Below are 12,224 nucleotides of genomic sequence, written 5' to 3'. Positions count from 1 at the left end.
CTCCATAACTTAAAATAAGTTATACTTCTATATCTGTATTAATATAAAATATAAAAAGGAAATAACACACATAATCAATTCTAGATAATGCATATGTAATAAAACATATCTAAATGGAATTTTATATAATATGTTAGTACAACACATGGGTATGTTTGTAGCTACAAAACTGCAATCAACAGAGCTAGATCAAATACTGAAGACACAAAGATCATCAAAAGACTCTGGAGAGATCATATTGATATATTCTGACAGAACTGTCCTGAAGCCTTCATTTCCTGGAAAGCAAGGTTTGCTTTGGGGACAGTTTAAAGGGTCATTTAAACATGACAATTACCTGAACAGTTGAGAGTTCTCATAGGCATGATTGTCCTGACGCTTCCTGCGTACAAAACAAACGCCATTAGGAAAAAGCCATTCCATCAAAGGATAGCATTATTATACAAATATAGAAAGTCTAATGTTCCTTTCACTAAGGAGGAACGTTACAATGCTACACGCAAGGGCGATTTTCCAATGTGCTATCCGAGTGCTGGCTGGGCCTTATCCTGAGTCACAGCAGGAGTAGTGAGAGCTGAGCCATTGCTTCCTTTACTGAAAAAGTTCAGGAGGTTGTGGGATATGTAGATTTTGTCCAAAAACAAAATATACATATATGTGTGTGTATGTGTATATATATATATATTTTTTTTTAAAGCTAGAGTAGGCAAATGCCAGTAACAAAATATTTGAAACAGAATTCAAGAAAGTCATCCCATTTGCAACAGCTTCAACGACAACAATAGAACATATTTAACCAAAGAGTTGGAAGATCTGTACCACAGAAATTATAATAGAGAATATACAAAAACTTGGAAAGAACACCCAGCTCCATGGATAATAAGAAGCAATATCATTATATGACTTTACTACCCAAAATAATCTATGAATTTAATGCAATGTTCATCAAAAAGCCAACAGACATTCTTCACAGGCCCAGAAAAAGACAATTCTAGCATTTACACAGAAACATACACACTGTGATTTGACTTTGCCTTAAAAAGGATGGAAAATTAGGGGGCTGTTGGGATGGCTCGGTTGGAAAAGTGCTCATCACACGAGAATGAATCTAAGTCTTGAGAAGAGACAGGCACATGCTTGGAGAGCTAGTCTTGCTGAACAGGCAAGCTCCAAATTCCATGAGAGCCCCGATCTCAAAAAGACAAAAACAAAGTAGGGAGTGACTGATGAAGACTGTTGTTGCCTCTCCTAGCCTGCATATGCACATGTGCACACACATGTACACACACACACAAACACGGACACACAGAAGATAGAATCTCATTATCTGCACTGTCATATAACTGAAGATGATTACAGGAAGTGAAATGACAGAGACAGAGACAGACAAACAGAGAGAGAGAGAGAGAGAGAGAGAGAGAGAGAGAGAGAGAGAGAGAGAGAGAGAAACCATATACTGCGCCTGTGTGGAATCTAATACAGTCTCACAGAAGGTGAGGTTAGCATGGTGCATACTACAGATGTGGAAGGATAGGGGGAGATTGTGTTCGCTGGTTATTAAGGGAGGTTAGGAGCAAAATGCTATGATATAGGGAAAAAAATACTGACCACAACTAAACTTCAAAAATTATCCTGAGCTGGATTTAAACTGCACAGTGTTTGCAGTACTGAATGTTCACCCTGTAATTGAATGGATTTTGTTTTATATAACAACTTAAATCTAGTTAAAGTTTTAAATACTGATTGTTATATTTCCCAAGACTAGTGTGTGTAAGAGTGTGTGCACGTGCCCGCAAGCACAAAGCTTTTAGATATTTAAATATGATTAACTCAGTGCTAATTTCTTAGATGTCAAAATTTGAAAATAGTAGTGTTAAAGACAATATCTAGGATTTGAATATTTAAATGGAATTTTTGCTTTCATAATACTTGCATTGCAGAAGAGTGAAGGAGTCTGTCAGAGGAGAGTGACCAGCTCAGCTCAGGAGGAGGGGGAACGTGGTGTTGAGAATTTAAGTGAATCCTGGACTTCCATCAAGGGATCATCAATGTAGGGCCCACCCCGTGGATCCTGAGGCTGTGAAGATAAATCTCACCAATCAGATGTAAGTGGCCGTGTCTCCATGGTAGCCTGTGTGGTAGTGCTGACTGCAACAAAGCAGCTGGCATGCAGCTGAAAAAATCCCTACGCTGAATAGCTACCTTTGAGGATTTGTTTATACACGTGCACAAAGCAATGTGTATGTAGACTACTAAAATGTGACTCACAGAGGAAACAGAGCCATGAAGAAACCTCTGAGCACCAACATGATGCCCAGAGGTAAAGTTCCATACCTGGTGAGTTCCACTCAAAAGGCAGATACACTAAAAGTACTGTAAGCATTATCTTCAAGCTATATTCTATTCTATTTTATGCATATAAATGAATTTACACTTGGACTTCCAGATATCTAGGTTTGTTTGTGTGTGTGTGTGTAGTGTATATATGTATGCAATATATATAAATAGATATTATGGAGAGAGATATAAATTATAGGTACAGATATAGACAGAGATAGAGATATATAGAGAGATAGATAGTTTCAAATATTCTCAAATTAAAAAAAATAAGCTAATACTGCTGTACTGGTCCTGAGCACTTAGAGTGAGGAAGTCTCAACACTAGCTGCCACTCACAATACATTTGTTTTACACCAACACAATTAAAATGCAAAAGATTGCATGTATGTTATCTTAGTTCATGACACTTATAGGCTGTAGACCTACTACTCCTGTTCCACTGAGGAGGAAGACATCAGGAGACTGAGTGTGGGGACTGGAATCCAACTTGGCTGACCTCTGAACACTAGCCATTTCATCTTCACACTCCAATGTCCTATCAAAACTTAATAATTCCTATATCTTCAATGTTCTTCTCTAAGTATCTTCACCTAGTCCCAAATTTTCACTTACTTTAAATCCTCAAGTTTCAAACTCTCTAGAAGAAAATATCTCAGCTTTCCACATTGGAGATAAAGAAAATGGCCACTTTTCTTTGTGACTTCTTAGGGAATAACTCCATAATTTAAATAGTGTTTTAACTATGACTTAGGCAGCTCCTTAGGAGAATATGAGAAACTGTCAAGACAAATTGCTTGCCTTTGTTCTTTAGCGATCATTACTTTAAAGGAAAATATGAACCTCAGAAGTGAAAATTAGCATTTATCACTTCCTATTCTTTGGATGACACAGAATATGTAATTTTGCTATAGCAGAGACTTCAAGTGAAGTAAGGACAGAATTTCTTGAAAAGAAAGGCTATAACGTACTAATGTTTTCATCTGACGAAATAGTTATCTGTCTAAATCAGACAGCTACCATTACGTTTTACAGCACTCAATTAAAACCAGCGACTAGACACATACCATTCATCCTTACTGAGGACAAAACACAAAACAGACAAACCAAATAAAACTCCTATAAAAGAATAGGTCTATTCTGAAAATAGACTTCAGAATGAGGAGGGAAAGCACCATATACAATTCAAAGGCAGACTTTCTAGATAAGCGCCTTTCGATTGATGCTCGCTCACTGCTCGACTATTTAATCCAGGAGTGACACCATTTCCCAGAACTTCCTTCTTACTCCCAGGTCCTACAGGAAGAGCTGCGTGGGCCTCCCAGCCCCAGGATGCTCTGATCCACATTCATCTATAGCAGAGTTAGCCCTTGTTCCAGTGAAATGCTCGAGACTGCTAATACAGAAGGGCTAGTGTGGTAACTCAGTAGGCTAAAAGTGCTTGCTTGGTAGGTCTGAGAACCCGAGTTCAACCCCTACATCCAGGATCCATGCAAAAATCAAGGCGCATACACTTATACACTCAACATGTATGTAACACACACACACACACACACACACACACACACACACACGCACCTATGAAATTAGGAACAAGTTCCATTCCAAATGAACCTTTTATGTATGATTTTAAATTTTGATTTTACATCCTTCTTTCAGGTGCCATTTTTGGGGAGTCCCCAAACTCCCTGCTACTCATAAGTCACTGGATCTTCCTGAGACAGGAAAGGTGGGAAAGGGCAAAACGTGCTGGGTCCCTCGGGGAACTTCAGGATCGCAGTGACAGATACTATAGACATGGAGGGACATATGAAGGGCCTGTCTTGAGTCACTTTATCATGGCTGTGAAAGGAAACGTGATAGAAAGTACTGGCCATGGGCTACATGTGGTGCAGCTCTCTCTTACACCCAAGGCCGGCTCTGAGTATACTCAACAGTTCCCCTGCTGTTTTCCTTCATGTAAGCCAAGGAAAGGAAGGCCCTCTAAAAACCACAAGACTTTCAAAGTGAAATCTAGCATTTGATAAAGACATGGTTTTTTTTTTTTGTCTGTTCGTTTTTTGTTGTTGTTGTTGTTGTTGTTACTTGACATTTTACTAAGAGGTTTAGCTTTCCAAAAGAAACAGAAGTTCTTTGGTTTGTTTTTTATTACTAAAATGTATGATAATGGTCATAAATGGGAAAACATTTTATTAATATTAGAGTATGTTAGGGAGGAAAGTATAATAGGGAGAAAATTCACATAAAATAAATTAAATTTATTTGAGTCCAGGAAATATTATGGGACCTAGTATTATTTCAAAAATCAAATGTACCATTGAATATTTCAGGATTTGAGTTTAACTTTCTTGACATAGGTCTGTTTAAAGCCATGAAGTTCTATAAACTTGATAACTTACAACTAGATTATTTCTTTCTGATCATATACATCCATTTATCAAATTTTCAAAAAGCATGTCAGTAAATACCAGTTTTCCCCAATTGATAAATATGCCAAAAAATTCAATAGCAGAGCAATTCTTATATGAACAGAAAATAGCTATTTATCATTTTATTCACTGGGATTTCTTTTTATGGTAACCAAACCCACACAAAGTCATTTTTTGGCATTCACTACCAACAAAGGACTCGATATTCCAAGCTCAGTCTCACATTCACATTTAAAATTTTCCCAGTGTTTCAGTGCACTGAGGACAAAATTCGGAGCATATGGGTTCTGAGGTTTCCTGTGGATGGGGTGACAGCCAAAAGGTGTCTTTATGTCACAAAAAACAGTCACTGCATTGGGCAGTGGCACTTTTCAGAGGTGGTTGTACTGAAAAAGGTATTCTAGTCTGGGTGGCTGTTCCAGGTTTTGTGTGTGTGTCCATGTGTGTGCGCATGCACACACATATGCAGCCATGACTGTGGCAACTGGAACACAAGCAAGGGCTACAGCATGAAAGAGAGAGTGGGCTAGGCAGCAAGACAGGTGGGATGGCTCGGCTCGGTGGTGGAGACCTACCTTACCCTACCTTACCGTGTTGCTTTTTGTCTGGGAAAACCATTATCTCAGGGGAAAAGAGTTAATCTCGGGAAATGAATCCTCACTTAGGTGGCAGCAAATGTTAAGGGACCATTACTAGATTATCACATCCTAAGTAGTAAAATGCCAGCAGGCAACAAGCACATCCTCTTTTCTTCTAATAGTTCACTAATAAGACATTCTTAAACTCAACATGGCGGCTTCTTAGCTGTAGTTTGCCATTCTTATTGGTTTGGAGGATTGTGTGGCCCTGTACTTATAGGCAAAGAAAGCAAGGATCATTAATCAAATATTTTAAGAAACAAATGAGCTCAGGCATGGTGTTCCTCAACTGTAATTCTGACACTGGGGAGGAACAGGGGAGGGTGAGCAGTTCAAGGTCATCCTTAGCTTCTTAGGACAGCCTGGGCAAAAAGAGGTCCTGTCAAGAGAGGAGACCACTCATGCACACACACACACACACACACACACACACTATCACGACTTGTAAATGTAGGTATCACCACTACCACTATGATACAACTGATGAGCTACTGCTCAGAAAGGTCAGAAGGTACCAGGCGGTAAGGAACCTCTCAAAACGTGAGACCAGTGCCAATGTTCAGATGAACACAGATTTCCTGGAGATCATTTTGGAAAGGTACTTTCCTTAAAGATGAATTATGCAAAAAAAAAAAAAGCTTCTCTTAGTAAAAATCTCCATAAAATCTTTATTTTTTCCTAAAATGGCTGAGTTGCCAATAGGAGGAGAGAACTGTGCATCTTCTGGGACCCTGCCAGACATCTTGAGAGAACTTCTGGGAAAATCAAATCATGGATGACTGTCCCATACTTTGACCTGTTTGCAGTCTACCTTGACATGTAAGAGTGCCGAGAAAACGGAGACGTGTTTTCCCAAGTGGGTAGCCATGCAGATGTAGTCAAGGCACATTACCTATTTTGATTCTAGCATGGCACTTTTAACATCCGATCATAAAATTTTTAGAGCCTCAGACAATTGTGATTTCATGTTTCCAGGGACCTCTTTCCCCAATCGCATTGCAAAAGCTATTTTTATAAGGGTTGGGATTACTAAGAACTTTATATGGGGATAAACTATGCCAGAAAAACATGTACTCTCAAAGGAGACTCTCCCCATTGAAAAAGTTACAGTTAAAGTGGGCCTAGCATAGAAATCAAAAGAAACAAAAGCCGTACAAGGTACTTCTCTCTAATTGGAGCACACCTGTCAGGCTGAGGGTGTTTATATATGCATTCACTGCAGAGCCAAACTGCTTTTTCAAACACACATGAAATCAATAGGAGAGAATAATGAACTTTAGTTATTAACCTGTTTTCCTCATATCAATAAACTGCATCACAATGTTTTTGCTTCCCAACTCTCTCCACTGAAGTTCACAGACAATTTCTGAGAATCTGAAGGATGAACAAGAACATTCAAGCTGTTGGTGTTGACGGTTAACTTAATGGGCATGCTGCGTGTCTTCACCCACAGAAACTGCCAGCTCTCAAAAACTAGAATTTGGGATTGTATCACTCAAAAAGCATTACTTTAATTTTAAAAATTTTCTCTTTTAACATAATGCAAATCTTTGAATAAATATTTTCATTAAAAGAGAATTTCTTGTAACAGAGTAGAAGCAATTTAAACCACAATGCTATAGTTACAACTAGATGTACTGGGGCTAGGGAGATAGTTCAGTTGATAATGTGCTTGCTTGGTAAGCCTGAGGACATGAGTTTGATCCCCAGACCAGAAGTGGTCCACACTTGTGATCTTCATGCTGGGGAGCCAGGGCTAGGCAGATTCCAGGGTTCACTAGCTAGCTAGTGTAGCATACTCAGTGAGTTCCGAGCCAGGGAGAGACTGTCTCAAAAACTAAGTGGACAGTGTGCCTAAGGAAGGACACGCAAAGTCTGCCTCCATGTGCATGCGTGTGTAACTGCACACATATGTGCACTATGGGCACAAAATCAAATCAAATGCACCAAACATGGAAGCTGTGGTCCTGCAGTCCGAACTGCCATTCTGTCTCCTCGTCTCAGAGGTTCCCCACAAAGCTTCTATAGAGAGTCATCATCAGGTAACTTCCTACGCTGCTCAGACAACCTCATAAAAATTCCCTTTCAGCTGCTACATTCTGCTAAAATTAATTTCTGAACTATGAATCCAAAACCAAAAAAAGAGAAAAAACTAGAACCCCTTCATAGATACTAGTAAGTAATAAAGAACTTTATTATACTATGAATTAATATTTATCTAAATCTAGTATAAAGAAATTCAAGGAAGATCACATTACTTAACCCAAGTATATCATCTGAGATTTTTTGACTCTATGCATAAAAGGTTAACAAAAAAAATACTATTATACATCTTGGTGTGGTATTGCCTGCCTGCAATCCCAGAACTCAGGAAGCTGAGGGCAGAAGATAAGCAAATTCTAAGTCAATCTGGGCTACACAGGACAACAGAATACTAAAAAAAAAAAAAAAAAAAAAATGACTGCCATGCCCACAGATGGACACTGTATATTTATTAATTAAGACTGCAACAGCACCTTGGTCTGTAGTGTGACAAGATGATCCCAAAACTTTTGCCAAAGAACTAAAGAACCACAACCCGACAGTGAAAAGGTGCCCTGTCCCTGGACCACCTCTTACAAAGACTTCGAGGGTTCTCACCCCTCCTCCCTTCCCCTCATCACCTTACTGTACCCCTGAAGTAGGACTTTGGGACACCCTATGCACTTTAAGATATGACTCATTACAAGCAAGCAGGCCCACTTGGTTCCTCTAAAGACACAAAAGGCACAAAAAATAGCTTCTGTGATTGAGGCAGAAGCCACGTCAGCAAGCAGATGAACGTGGGTGGCCAGATAAGATTCTACTGCAACCAAGAGCAAATTATTAAGCAAATGCTGGATTTATTTTCTGTTTTAAACTTGGTTCTTCTTGCCTCAAATCAACCACTGTGAACACTCAAAATGACAGCTGTCAAGCTCCTCTCTAACCTGGAAATGTCATCAAAGACAAGGACCATGGCTGCTTCCCATTAGAGGAAGAGAAAGAATGTCTGAAAGCCAAAGATGAAAGAAAAGAAAATACCACCATACTCAAATAGCATCTCTTTAAAAAAAGAAGAAGAAGAAGAAAAAGAAAAAGAAACATATTCAAAAGAAGCATGGTCACACAATCTCAGAAAGGGGGAAAACAAAACAAAAACATTTTCTCTCATGTGGAATATGAGAGAAATATCATGTATAAAATAATATATGTATGCATGTGAGTATATACACATGTGGGTACAGTATCACATGAAGAACAGAAAACAACAAAGGCTAACATATGAGATTAAGGAAGGAACTGAATCCAGATAATGAACGTGAGTTTTGGAAGAGGTTGTAAGGTTGTTTTTCTAGTTCTAAGTCCATTCTGGATTTTTGGGCAGAGGGCTTGGGTGGTGCATAAAATATTATTGCTATCAAAAGTGTAAAATTTAATGTGAAGCTGCACAGCTTCTATTCCAAATGCCTATTCTAATTGTACAAAATTCCACTGAGTTGCATAGACTGTGGGTTTGGTTAATTGTGGGATGTGATGTTTTTTTTTATTTACTTGAAATTTCGTTTTCCTTACTAATAAAGATTTGTTTGCTCGTTTTCAAAGAGGAAAATAAAGTCCCTTTGTAATTAGGAACTTATACTAAAGTCAAACAAACAAAACCCATGGCACCTCTCAGAAAAAAAGGAGAGCAAATCATTGAATTCTTTTGTATTCACGTCATCCAAGACATAAATGGGCCAAGATGCCATAGATAACTGAAAGTTTTAGGCAACAACTCTGCAGTTTCCGTAACTGGCCACCACAGGAAGAGGTAAGAAAGACAGAGAGAGCTCAGCTCTCAGTAGATCAGCACAAATTCCAATTCACTATCACTGCCAGCCACCTCCACTGACCAGGCATCCCCTGTGAATGGCTGACAAGCTGAGACCAGGGAAATGCTCTCAGTTCTGGCTGTACAAGGGTTACCGGAAATGGGACATACTCTTCTCAGACCACGTTCTTATCTCTGAAGTTTCATATTACTGCTCTCTTTTCACCGGGGAAGACCACTTCACACACAGAGGAGGAAGGCAGAGCCAACAGATGTATAATTCTGTGACTTAACCTGAATTATTGCAAGCTTGGTTTTCTCTTGGAAATCAACAAACCTTCGTAACATTGTTATGCTCTGACCTTGTAGGACATTACTGTGATGTTAAAGCAGAGATTCCAATGATATTAAGATGAATATCACAGAATTGATTGGAGTGAGTTTGCCCAGACAGGCAATCAGTTATAGTCCTGCAAGCTCGGCAATTATTTTCACTATTAAAATGAAGACATAGTCAAACTCTCTTGGAAAATTAATTTTCCCATTAATTTTAAGTGATCTTTTAAAGCTTGGCTTCTCCATCAAAATAAAAGAAAAATATTTCCCCAAACTGCTGGTTTCTTGATTTCATTTCCTAGAAATGAATGTTGTACATTGTTTTTACAACGTACCACTTAAAAAAACAACATTACTTTTAGTTATTAGATTTGTATGAAAATCACCAGGTGACAAAAATCACATTTAATAAATACTAAGTTTGCCAGAAAGGTTGCTGATGAATATTGTTTTAAAAAGTCTCCGGGTTGCAGAAACCCAGCGAACACACAGGCTAATGACTCACATGGATCTTGGAGGGGAACCTACAACCACCATTTCCCTGAGGCAGCATAGCCTTTAACTACCTTCTAAATATTTCTCATTATGCCCACAGATAAGTATGTGTCCTCATTTGTGACCAAGGAAACTTGTCTTTGAAACAGATGGAGACCATTACAGAAAACTACAGTCCATGCAAACGCAGACTTGTGGAAGGGATGCATCTAGAGAACAACGCCCACATCCAAGGCTCCCTCAGGCAACATCGCGGAAGAGGGGCAGAAAGAATTAAGAACCAGAGGATCAGAGAATTTGCTGGGAGATTGTGTCTCCTAGTAATGTCAGAAAATACACCATAAAGTCTCACCAACGTGACGGCCTAAATGTGAGCTGAACAAAGACAGCAACAATGTCAAAATAGACAGGGAAACCCTACAAGGCTTCAACCTTATGTAAAGAAGTACAGGCAACTAGGGAGCGCTGAGAGAGGCAAAAAAAAAATCAGTCTTTCCAAGGGAAGAGCTTGCCCACTAGTTATCCAATACCAAAAGGCCGTCTCTGAAAACATACATATTTTTAATATTATACAGACTAAGCAGGTTAGATTTAGGAATACATATACACTTATGCATGTAAGAAAAATTAAATGCAAAAATGAGGCCATGCATTTGAAAGAGAGTAAGGCTTGGTAATTGATAGGGTTTGGAGGAGTGGGGAAGGGGAGGGCAAAATGCTGTGATTACATTATAGCCTTGAAAACAAAAAAAGAAAATCATCTCAGGCTCCTCTGAACTTAGATTCCTTAGCAGGAGGTGAGAATGGTTTCTTTAACCGAGTACAGGCTGGCTGCTCTGTCACTAGCAGGCTTCTTGCTCTTTAGTTAATATTGAGAGCATTTTCCAAACATTCATCTTCAATGTGTAATTGAAACTTAGAAAGCCCAAGTATCCCTGCTTCTTCTATCTAAGTGGTTTGTTGGGCTTTCTAGTCTTGGAAGAAAACAGTTCTTCAGATCAGATATTTACCTGTGGATTGTAATACATTATTTTCATTAAATTAGCCAAGAAAAAGAGTATACTCATAAAAGACAGATATTTGAAGATTACCCATTGTTTATAGGACTGGTTGCCATCAATCTCTACTCTTCCTGAGTTATTCTAAAAAATGATTTAATGAGACTTCAGCGAATTTTGCAAGAGGCTAATATTTCCCCAACAAACCTCTCAGGCACTATAAGAGCCTCCAAAGATCTTTATTTTACTTTCAGGTTAAAAATATATGCTAAATCACAGTTTTAAGAAAAGACTCAGACAAACCTGCCAGCCTTTAAGATAAGAACTCTCCAAAATAAAGTCAGCCATCACTTGATTAAACCCTGTGATGACTGGACCAGAGACATGATTCCTGCGTCTCTCAGTAAAAGGGCCTCTCTAACAGAAGGATCGATCCTCCTCAGCTACAGGGGGAACTGTAGTTGAGTTTTGAGAACTGAAGATTTGGAAGTAGTGTCGAAAGATGAGAGAAGGGCACAGATACCGATGTGCAAGATGTGTCCCATCAATCTCACAAGCTTTACTTAGACACATCTTTCTCCTAGCGGAAAAAAAAGGACTCTCCTAGCTAACTCATTGTTCACCTTCGAAGTATCAAGAGTGCTAGTGTTAAGTGTCAAGTGGTTGTGAGATACTAGGGAAGATCTTCATGTGCTGGAAACATACACATGTACACACACACACACACACACATGCACACAAACCCATGAATACACACATCACGCACTCGCGTATACACATAAACACATCCACACATACATACATAGAAGCACACACATGACCACTGACACATAAACACATGTGCCCACACCTATACCACAACACACTCATGCACACATGATAGCACACACACAAACTCATATGGCAAACACACACACACCACACAAATGCACATTGCACAACATACACACATAAGTTCATGCACATACAAGCTGCACATGGAAATAACAGCACACACATGAGGACACACACAAACTCTTGAAGTACACACACCATACACATACCACACATGCATGCACACACCAGCACACAAAGTCAAATAATGTACATGAGAAGAGCGACTCTTCCCAAGTTATCCTAAAAGGAGGTTTGACAAGCAAACTCTAAGTGCTTGTTCTGT

The 12,224-nt window shown here is 39.0% G+C and overlaps 1 protein-coding gene across 9 annotated transcripts in view; it reads right to left on the bottom strand.

The window, feature by feature from the left end:
- Positions 1-12,224, bottom strand: part of Hivep2 (human immunodeficiency virus type I enhancer binding protein 2) — a 184,822-nt gene that overhangs the window by 24,694 nt on the left and 147,904 nt on the right. For all 9 annotated transcript variants that reach the window (XM_021174414.2, XM_029482568.1, XM_029482567.1 and 6 more), the window contains one exon: positions 338-382. The gene's annotated coding sequence lies outside the window, so the exon portion shown is untranslated. The remainder of the gene's footprint in view (positions 1-337; positions 383-12,224) is intronic.

Source organism: Mus caroli, chromosome 10 (genome assembly GCF_900094665.2).
Source record: "Mus caroli chromosome 10, CAROLI_EIJ_v1.1, whole genome shotgun sequence".
Taxonomy (NCBI): domain Eukaryota; kingdom Metazoa; phylum Chordata; class Mammalia; order Rodentia; family Muridae; genus Mus; species Mus caroli.
Note: the sequence above shows the minus strand (reverse complement) of the source record. Positions and strands in the feature narration are given on the sequence as shown.